At 38.2% G+C, this 10,389-nt stretch overlaps 1 long non-coding RNA gene across 1 annotated transcript in view; it reads left to right on the top strand.

The window, feature by feature from the left end:
• LOC112834365 (uncharacterized) overlaps positions 1 to 10,001 on the top strand; it is a 28,266-nt gene extending 18,265 nt beyond the window's left edge. Inside the window, exons 2-3 of the long non-coding RNA XR_012376042.1 lie at positions 8,327 to 8,368; positions 8,508 to 10,001. This is a non-coding gene — a long non-coding RNA (uncharacterized lncRNA). The remainder of the gene's footprint in view (positions 1 to 8,326; positions 8,369 to 8,507) is intronic.
• The last annotated feature ends 388 nt before the right edge of the window (positions 10,002 to 10,389 follow it).

The raw sequence follows: 10,389 nt of genomic DNA, 5'->3' as shown, positions 1-10,389 counted from the left end.
ACAATATTTGTTCTTCCAATCCATGAGCATGGAATGTTTTTCCATTTCTTTGTGTCATCTTCAATTTCTTTCATTAGGGTTTTATAGCTTTTGCAGTACAGATCTTTTATCTCTTTGGTTGGGTTTATTCCTAGGTATCTTATGGTTTTTGGTGTAATCATAAATGGGATCGATTCCTTGATTTCTCTCTCTGCTCCTTCATTTTTGGTGTATAGGACTGCAACAGACTTCTGTACATTGATTTCCTGTGACTTTACTGAATTCATGTATCAGTTCTAGTAATTTTTTGGTGGAGTCTTTTGGGTTTTCTACATAGAGTATCATGTCATCCGCAAAAGTGAAAGTTTGACTTCCTCCTTGCCAGTTTGGATGCCTTTTATTTCTTTGTGTTGTCTGATTGCTGTGGCTAGGACTTCCAGTACTATGTAGAATTAAAGTGATAATGTACATCCTTGTCTTGGTTCCTGACTGTAGAGGAAAAGCTCTCAGTTTTTCCCCATTAAGGATGATGTTAGATGTGGGTTTTTCATATATGACCTTTATTATGTTGAGGTATGTTCCCTCTAACCCTACTTTGTTGAAGGTTTTTATCATGGATTGATGTTGTACTTTGTCAAATGCTTTTTCTGCATTTATTGAAAGGATCATGTGTCTCTTATCCTTTCTTTTATTAATGTGGTGTTATAGGTGGATTGTTTTGGGAATATTGAACCACCCTTGAAGCCCAGGAATAAATCCCATTTGATTGTGGTGAATGATTCTTTTAATGTACTATTGGATTCAATTTTCTAGTATTTTATTGAGAATTTTTGCATCCATGTTCATTGGGGATGTTGGCCTGTAGTTCTCTTTTTTAGTGGAGTCTTTATCTGGTTTTGGTATCAAGGTAATGCTGGCTCATAGAATGAATTTGGACGTTTTCCTTCCTCTTCTATTTTCTGGAATAGTTTGAGAAGAACAGCTATTAACTCTTCTTTAAATGTTTGGCAGAATTCCCCTGTGAAGCCATCTGGCCTTGGACTTTTGTTTGTTGGGAGATTTTTGGTTACTAATTCAATTTCTTTGCTGATTATCAATCTGTTCAAGTTTTCTATTTCTTCCTGTTTCAGTTTTGGTAGTTCATATGTTTCTAGGAATTTATCCATTTCTTCTAGGTTGTCCAATTTATTGGTATATAATTTTTCTTAATATTCTCTTACATCATTTGTATTTCTGTGGTGTTGGCTGTTATTTCTCTTTTATTTATTTGGGTCCTTTCTCTTTTCTTTTTGATAAGTCTGGCTATGGGCTTATCAATTTTATTATTTTTTTCAAAGAACCAGCTCCTGATTTCATTGATCTGTTCTACTGGGATTTTGTTGTTGTTGTTGTTGTTGTTTCTATAACATTTATTTCTGCTCTAATCTTTATTATTTCCTTCTTCCACTGGCTTTAGGCTTTGTTTGTTGTTCTTTTTCTAACTCCTTTAGGTGTAAGGTTAGGTTGTTTATTTGAGATTTTTCTTGCTTCTTGAAGTAGGCCTATATTGCTATATACTCCCTCTTAGGACCACTTTTGTTGCATCCCAAAGGTTTTGTACCATTGTGATTTCATTTCCATTTGTTTCCATGTATTTTTTTAAATTTCTTCTTTGATTTCCTGGTTGACCCTAGTAGCACATTGTTTAATCTCCATGTATTTGTGGTCTTTCCAAATTTTTTCTTGTGGTTGACTTCAAGTTCCATAGCATTGTGGTCAGAAAATACGCATGGTATGATCTCAGTCTTTTTGTACGTGTTGAGGCCTGATTTGTGACCTAGTATGTAATCTGTTCTGGAGAAGTTCCATGTGGACTTAAAAAGAATGTGTGTGCTGCTGCTTTAGGATGGAATGTTCTGAATATATCTGTTAAGTCCATCTGGTCCAGTGTGTCATGCAATGTCATGCCTTATTTCCTTGTTGATTTTCTGCTTAAATGATCTGTCCATTAATGTAAGTGGGGTGTTAAAGTCCCCTACTATTATTGTATTATTATCAATTAGTTCCTTTATGTTTTTTGTTAATTGTTTTATATATTTGGGTGCTCCCTAGTTGGGGGCATAATATTTACTATTGTTAGATATTCTTGTTGGATAGTCCCATTTGTATACACAGTGCCCTTCTTGTCTCTTGTTACAGTCTTTGGTTTAAAATCTAGTTTGTCTGATATATGTATTGCTACTCTGGCCTTCTTTTGACTTCCATTTGCATGATAAATGTTTCTCCATCCTCTCACTTTCAGTCTGGGTCTAAATTGAGTGTCTTGCAAGCATATAGATGGGTCTTATTTTTTATCCATTCTGACACCCTATATCTTTTGATTGAGTGTTTAGTCCATTTACATTCAGAGTAATTATTGATATATATGTATTTAGTGCCATTTTATTACCTGTTTTGTTGTTGTTCCTGGATATTTTCTCTGTTCCTTTCTCGTCTTTGTCACTTTTGGTCTTTCTTTTCCACTGGAAGAGTCCCTTTAATATTTCTTGCAGGTCTGGTTTAGTGGTCATGAATTCCTTCAGTTTTTTTCTGAGAAACTCTTTATCTCTCCTTCTATTCTGAATGATAGCCTTGCTGGATAGAGAATTCTGGACTGCAGATTTTTCCCATTCAGCACTTTGAATATATCATGCCACTCTCTTCTGGCTTGCCAAGTTTCTGTGGAGAGATCTACAAATAGCCTTATGGGTCTTCCCTTGTAAATTAGGGACTTCTTTTGTGCTGCTTCTTTTAGGATTTTTCTTTATTACTATATTTTGCAAATTTAATTATAATATGTCTTGACCTGCTTTTGTTGATTTTGATGGGAGTTCTCTGTGCCTCCTGGATCTGGATGTCTTTTTCCTTTCCCAGATTAGGGAAGTTTTCAGCTATGATTTCCTCAAATAAATTTTCTGCCCCCTTTTTTCTCTTTTTCTTCTGGGACTCCTATCATATGAATGTTTTTGTGTTTGATGGGGTCACTGAGTTCCCTAAGTCTATTTTTGTGTTCCATAATTCTGTCTTTGGTTGAGCTTCATTATTTTCCATTATTCTATCTTCTTTACCACTAATTCATTCCTCTGCTTTTTCCAACCTGGTGCTTATTGTGTCCAGTCTTTTTTGAATCTCAGTTATTGTATTTTTCATTTATGATTAATTGTTTTTATCTTTTTTATCTCTGCAGTAAGGACCTCCCTGAAGTCTTCCATTCTTTTCTCAGGCCCAGTGATTATCCTTATGATTGTTGCTTTAAATTCTCCATCAGGCATGTTACTTATATCTGTTTTGATTAGATCTCTGGACATGACCTTCTCTTGTTCTTTCATTTGGGAGGAACTACTTTGTCCTGGCATTTTGTCTAAAGTCTCTGTCTTCATCTCTGTGTTACAAAAACCCATTATGTTTCCTGCTCCTGAAAGTAATGACTTTATGAAGAAGAGGTCATATAGTGTCCAGGGCCTGGCACTTCCAGGAGTGTGTCCGGTGTGTGCTGTGAGCACTCTGCTGTTGTTTTGACTGCTCTATCCTTCAGGTCAGTCATCTGCAGAGGCTCTCCTTGCCTTCAGTGAGCAGTGTTTGGTCCTTAGCCAGAGTGTGGTGAGTTTTAACTAGTTTTCCTCTGGTGTGCTTGTTAAATGAGACCTGATGCTACTTCCAGTAGAACCAAATCCTTGCCAGACTTTCGGGTCAGGAGACATGGTGTGGTTGGGGGTTTCTGCTGGTCTTCTGGGGAATGGGCCCGCTGTGCTGGGACAGAGGTACACTTGACCAGCAGTACCAGTGGAGCACAAGGGAGTGGGACCCAGTGTAAGCAGGTTAGGCAGCCTGTGACAATGCTGTGCTGTTTACTGAAGGTGGTTCCATGTTTATGCTGAGAGGCAGGGGAGGGAAATGGCACCCACCAGCTGTTCTGTCCCCAGAGAGGCATCTCTGTGAATGCCACATCTCACAGACGTGCTCCAAGAAGAGAGAACAATCTCCCACTCATGTGTCCCAGGCATTCCTCAGATCATGCAGTCTGTCCGCTGAGTTATCTGCCTGCCTTCTCTCCAGGAGTAGGGCAGTGCCCTCAGGGCTCTAGTCCAGCCAAGCCCGCCAACCTTTAAAACTCTACTTTTTGAGCCCTGCAAGTTGCAAAAACTCACAAAAATCATCCCCTCTTGTTTTCCCAGTCAATAACTTCAGGGAAGTATTCTCCTTGTGCATATCCCTGTGTACTCCACTCTCTTGCTTTTCTCCTCAACCACGGCTCCCATCCCTCCACAACACCTGCAATCTGTTTCTTCCCTAAATCACATCTCTGCACTGCCTACCTTCCTTGATGTGGGCCCCCCCTCTTCTTCTAGTTGTGCAGTTTGTTCTGTCAGTCCTTGTGTTGATTTCTTGAGTATTCCAAATGATCTAATAGTTATCTGGTTGTGTTCGAGGGATGAGATGAACCTAGGGTCCTCCTACTATGGACTTCAGGCAGTTTTATTATAATGTGCCTCCGTATAAGTATCCTTGGGTTTTTCTTAGTTGAAATTGTTTGAGCTTCTTTAATTTGCATGTTCGTTTTTTTCCTCACCTCGAGAAATTTCTGGTTATTTTTTCTTGAGAAAAACTTTCTGACCCTTTCTCTCTCTCTCTTCTCCTTCCAGGTCTCCAATAATGCACATATCAGTCTGCTTATTGGTGCCACCCTTAGGCTATCTTTACTTTTCTTCATTTTTTTTCTTTTTGCTCTTTTCACTCAATAATTTCAATATCTTCAAGTTCACAGATTCTTCCTTCTGCTCTTATGAAGTCTGCTGTTAAACCTCTCTAGTGAATTTTTCAATTCGGTTATTGTATTTTTCAGTTTAAGAATTGCTATTTGGGTTCTTTCTTATAGTTTCTATCTTTTTATTGATATTCTCATTTTGTTTATGCATCATTTTCCTGATTTTGTTGGTTGTCTGTGTTCTCTTTTACCGTATTAAGCATCTTTAAGATAGTCATTTTGAATTCTTTGTCAGGTATAGCATTAATCTCTGGTTATTTAGGATCAATTTCTGGAGATTTATTTTGGTCTTTGGATTGGATCATGTTTCCCTATTTCTTTGTATACCTTGTGATCTTTGGTTGAGATCTGGGCATTTGAAAAACAGTCACCTCTCCCAGTCTTTATAGACTGCCTTCGTGTAAGGGAAGACGGTGACCAATCAGCCCAGTTGGAGATTCTGGGATCTCTCAAAATTTCTCTGGAGATATGTCTTCTTTGAGTTTGTGCATGTGATTGCCCATTTAAGAAGTCTAGTTCCAGGGTGCCCGGGTGGCTCAGTTGGTTGGGCATCCACCTTCAGCTCAGGTCATGATCTCAGGGTCCTGGGATGGAGCCCCGCATTGGGCTCCCTGCTCAGCGGGGGATCTGCTTCTCCCTCTGCTCCTCCTCTTGCTTGTGCTCATTCTCTCTCAAATAAATAAAATCTTAAAAAAAAAAATCTTGTTCCTATTTCTTTTCATGAGCCTGTAATCTCTCTTTCTTGCTGGTATTTTCCTGAGGTATTGCAGTCTCCATAGTACTGCGACATCTTGATGCTCGCCTTTCTTCTCAGTGGCTTCCAATCTGGGAAGCAACTATGTCATTAGTTCGCATCAGCACTTAGTCAAGTGAAACAGAATATTCCCTCAACAAGCCCTATAAAATCTTTAGACATATGTTCCAATCTTCTCTTTCCTTCCTGAAGGAAGGAGTAAGCATTGGGAGTTTTCTCCCAATTGCACCATGCTATGGGATGGGTGGGGTGGGTGGAGAAGAAGCTAGGGCAGGCAAAATGCAACAAACTTTCCTACGCACTTCAGTGTGTCTCTCTTGGCTTTGTATTAGCCTAGGTGCTGCAGCTTCTTAGTTTTCTGGAGGACTGACAGAAGCAATTTGATCTGTATATTGTTAAGTTGCTGTCTCTGTGGGGGACAAAGGGCTGGGGCTTCCTATTTTGCCATCTTATTGATGTCCCACCCTCTAGAGCTTTATTTTTAAGTATAATACAATGTGCTTTTTTTGGACTGAGAGCTAATTTTGCTCACTTTGCTGCAACTGAAAATTTACTTAACTTACTTAATTTACTTAAATTTCAATTGCAGATAAGTGATTGAATTGGGATATTGTCATTCAGCTTCACAATGACAATGAGAAATCATTATTTTGAGAAGATACATAAAGAAAAATCCAAGGGAACAGAGCTTTTATTTTATGTCTATGTTTGTTGCTGCGGTTGTTTTACAGTCCTACAAACTTGTGAGCACAGACTCAGACTTTCTAGACTCTTTTTTTTCTTTTTTTTAAAAGATTTTCATTCATTTATTTGAGAGAGAATGAGAGAGAGCACGAAAGGGAGGAGGGTCAGAGGGAGAAGCAGACTCCCCGCCGAGCAGGGAGCCCGATGCGGGACTCGATCCCGGGACTCCAGGATCATGACCCGAGCGGAAGGCAGTCGTCCAACCAACTGAGCCACCCAGGCGCCCTAGACTTTTTTTTTTTTTTAAGATTTATTTATTTGAGAGAGAGAGAGAGAACAAACATGAGCAGGAGGAGGGTAGAGAGACAAGGAGAGAGAGAATCTTAAGAAGACACCCCACAGAGAAGGGAGCCCGTTGTGGGGGCTCAATTCCACAGCCCCGAGATCATGACCTGAGCCAAAAATCAAAGTTGGACGTTTAACCGCCTGAGCCACCCACATGCCCCAGAATTCCTAGACTCTTAGCCAAGCTCTACCACTTTGTAGCTGAACATTCTTGAGCGGGTCATGTAATCTTTCTTGCCACAGCTTCCTCATCTGTAAAATGAGAATAGTAAAATACCTTTCTTATAGGGTTGAGGATTAAATTTTATGCTGGGGGAAGTTCCTGGCAGAGGATAAATGCTATGTAAGTACAGTTAGTTGACCCCTGAACAACGTGGAGTTTAGGGGTGCCAACCCTCTGCACAGTCAAAACCATTGACCAGAAGCCTTATTGATAACATAGAAAACCAATTAGCACATATTTTATATGTGTTATATATTATATTCTTACAATAAAGTAGTCTAGAGAAAAGAATGTTGTTAAGAAAAGCATAAGAAAGAGGAAATATATTTACAGTACTGTACTATATTTTTAAAATCCACATATAATTGGACTTTGGCAGTTCAAACCCATGTTATTCATGGGCCAATTATACTTTTTATTGTTATTGCTTTGATTCACATAGAAAAAATATAACCTGAAAAAGTGAATTTAAAAATTGCTTTTTAACTTGGGGAGAAGGAAATTGAGAATCTGTGAAAGCCACTATTGTTCTTTCCTCAGGAATTCTCTTATTTTTATTTTTCTTAAAGATTTTATTTATTTATTTGACAGAGAGAGATAGCGAGAGAGGGAACACAAGCAGGGGGAGTGGGAGAGGGAGAAGCAGACTTCCCGCTGAGCAGGGAGCCCGATGCGGGGCTCGATCCCAGGACCCCGGGATCATGACCTGAGCCGAAGGCAGACGCTTAATGACTGAGCCACCCAGGTGCCCTAGGGATTCTTTTATTTTTAAAGTGAACTCTATGCCCAACATGGGACTTGGACTCATGACCCCAAGATCAGGAGTCACATGCTCTACCCACTGAGCCAGCCAGATGCCCCTTTTCTCGTGAATTCTTAGTTTTTTATTTATATTAAAGAAAAGCATATAAGTATAAAGAATAGTGAGACAACTGGATATATCCAATTATACTTTATGTAAGCTAACTTGAAATTAATTTACTTTGCTTAGTGTAAGTTAGTGAAACGGATTCTCCAAGAATAATGTGTGGCAAGGAAGAAGAAGAATGGGTCATATGGTATGAAAAACTGGTTACAATTGGTAGATGTTAATATTGTTAACATTCGCTGGGCATTCTCTGAGTGTCAATCATTGTTCTATGTACTTGTGGTTAGTTTTTCAGGTGTGACAACACATTTAGGAGTAGATATTAGTATTATCTCTATTTTGCAGATGAAGGAACTGAGGCCCTATGTGTATAAACTCTTTGCCCAAGATCATACAACAAGTCACTGGCAGAACCAGAATAATCAATGCACGGATCATTGAGATTAACTTTTACATAGTTAACATAGTGAAGAAAACAAGAATGTCATTAATTAGGAAATAATCTGAATTTGAAGGGAATTTAAATGTAATCTAGCTGAGTCACTAAGATATTGGTGCCTATTTGATTTCAGATGACATTTTTCTTAAAGTTCAAGTACATAAATAACTGGATGCATAAAATTACTCCCTGACTACTTCAAAGGGGTTGTTTTTTACACAGTACGTGTCTTTTTATTTTTCAGGACTCAGTTAATATTGTCAAGATAACTAGCCATTTTTCTGCAAATTGAGGTAAATATTCCTACTTCTTAGAGAAATCTTTCCTTTTCTTTTAATTTGTATGTGCTCATTTATTTTTTTAAAAGCTGCTTATTTATTTATTTACTTATTTTATTTTTCTTTTTCAATTATTTATTTATTTATTTTAAAGTAAGATCTACACTCAACATGTGGCTGAAACTCATGACTCCGAGATCAAGAGTAGCATGCTCTCCCAACTGAGCCAGTCAGAAGCTCTGATAATCTTTCTTTTGAATTGATGTGTTACTAGTAATATGTCATTTGAATGATCTGTCCTTTTTAAAGAGTCCTTGTAATTGTTTCTGAACAATCCTAACTTCGTGTATGTATGGGTGTGTGTGTACGTGTGTGGTGTGTGTGTGTGTGTGTGTGACAGAGAGAGAGTGAGAAAGAGAGTCATTCTAAACTGAAGGCAATCCCACCATCCAGGGGATATTAGGCAATGTCTGGAGACATTTTTGACTGTCACAACTTGGTGTAGAGTGAGGTGCTACTGACATTCAGTGGGTTGAGGCCAAAGACACAGCTAAATATCCTACAGTGCACAGGACAGCCCCCCACAACAAAGAATGTTAATAGTATCAAGATTAGAAACCCTGATGGGTGTGTGTGTAGTATGTACGTATATCGATGTCATTCTAAAACATAGGGATAAGAAATTTTTAGATGATACTTTGTTTTCAAATGCAAATATTGAATCTTTGTTATTCAATTATAATTGTTTACAAACACACGGACACTTGAAAAGATTCTATAAATATGTACTGAGCACCTGGCAAGGTACCATGGTAGATACTGGAGGTGGACATCATTCCTGCCATCATGGAACGGAGTATATCCTCCCCGACATCTGAACACTGATGTTTTTATCTGCCTAGATTACACTATTTCGAAGACTGATCTTTTTTCCCAAAAAGAGGGAAGAAAATTGGCTGTAGACTGCCTCAAGATACAAATGTAAAATTGAATTAAATCAATTAAACTGCTCATTGTTGGTTTGAGTAGGTTGCCGGAAAGTGTTGGAAATGTCAAGCCACTGCTTTTTCTTTTTTCCTTTGCGTAGTAAAGTTTCACAAATGTCATTGCTGTTACTAAAAGCAGCTGTCTCTTAGGACATAGTGGGACATTACATTTGGAATTTTTAAAATGGTCTCTTCTAGTCCTACTTTTTTATTTAGTGACACTGTTATCGCTACTCATAATATGGCAGAGTTAGCCTTATGCTATGAATGAAATGAGTCCAGGAACTTAAAAACACTCAAAATATCTATTGCCATCATGCCTGAAACTCCAGCACTTGAGAGGAATACCTTTATGTTAGGCATCATGCCTTTAAGAGTTTTTTTATTAAAATGCAATTACTCCAGAAAGAAAGAGCAGGAGAGAGAATGTAACAAGAAGTAATGTTTGTAAAAGGTTTTATTTTAAAGTTTACTGCTTTGGGGAATTAAAAAAGATATTCACAGGGGCCTGGGTGGCTCAGTTGGTTAAGCGACTGCCTTCGGCTCAGGTCATGATCCTGGAGTCCTGGGATCGAGTCCTGCGTCGGGCTCCCTGCTCAGCGGGGAGTCTGCTTCTCCCTCTGACCCTCTTCCCTCTTGTGCTATCTCTCATTCTCTCTCTCTCAAATAAATAAATAAATAAATAAATAAATAAATAAAAATAAAATCTTTAAAAAAAAGATACTCATTGACTTGAAAAGATATGGGGGGACAGAAAGCAGATTACCATTTATGAAGTAGTAGCTACAATATAAGATATATAATATATATATGTGTGTACCGTGTGTATAATATGTGATATATAGTACATCCTGACTGGCATGATTATAGGTGATATTTATTATTTATTTGCTCATACACAAATATTTTGTTTCGTTTACAGATACTACTGGCCCTATTTGTCAGTTTTTTATAAAGTTAACATTTCAGGTCAAAAAAAGAAAGCACCGAGGCATCCCATAGGTTTAGGCTCAGAATGCTCCAGAGATCTGGGGTGAAGTGGGGAGAGAT

Source organism: Callorhinus ursinus, unplaced genomic scaffold (genome assembly GCF_003265705.2).
Source record: "Callorhinus ursinus isolate GAN/ISIS: 27379988/994484 unplaced genomic scaffold, GSC_fseal_2.0 scaffold62, whole genome shotgun sequence".
Classification (NCBI taxonomy): Eukaryota; Metazoa; Chordata; class Mammalia; order Carnivora; family Otariidae; genus Callorhinus; species Callorhinus ursinus.
This window is presented reverse-complemented; position numbering and strand designations above follow the sequence as displayed.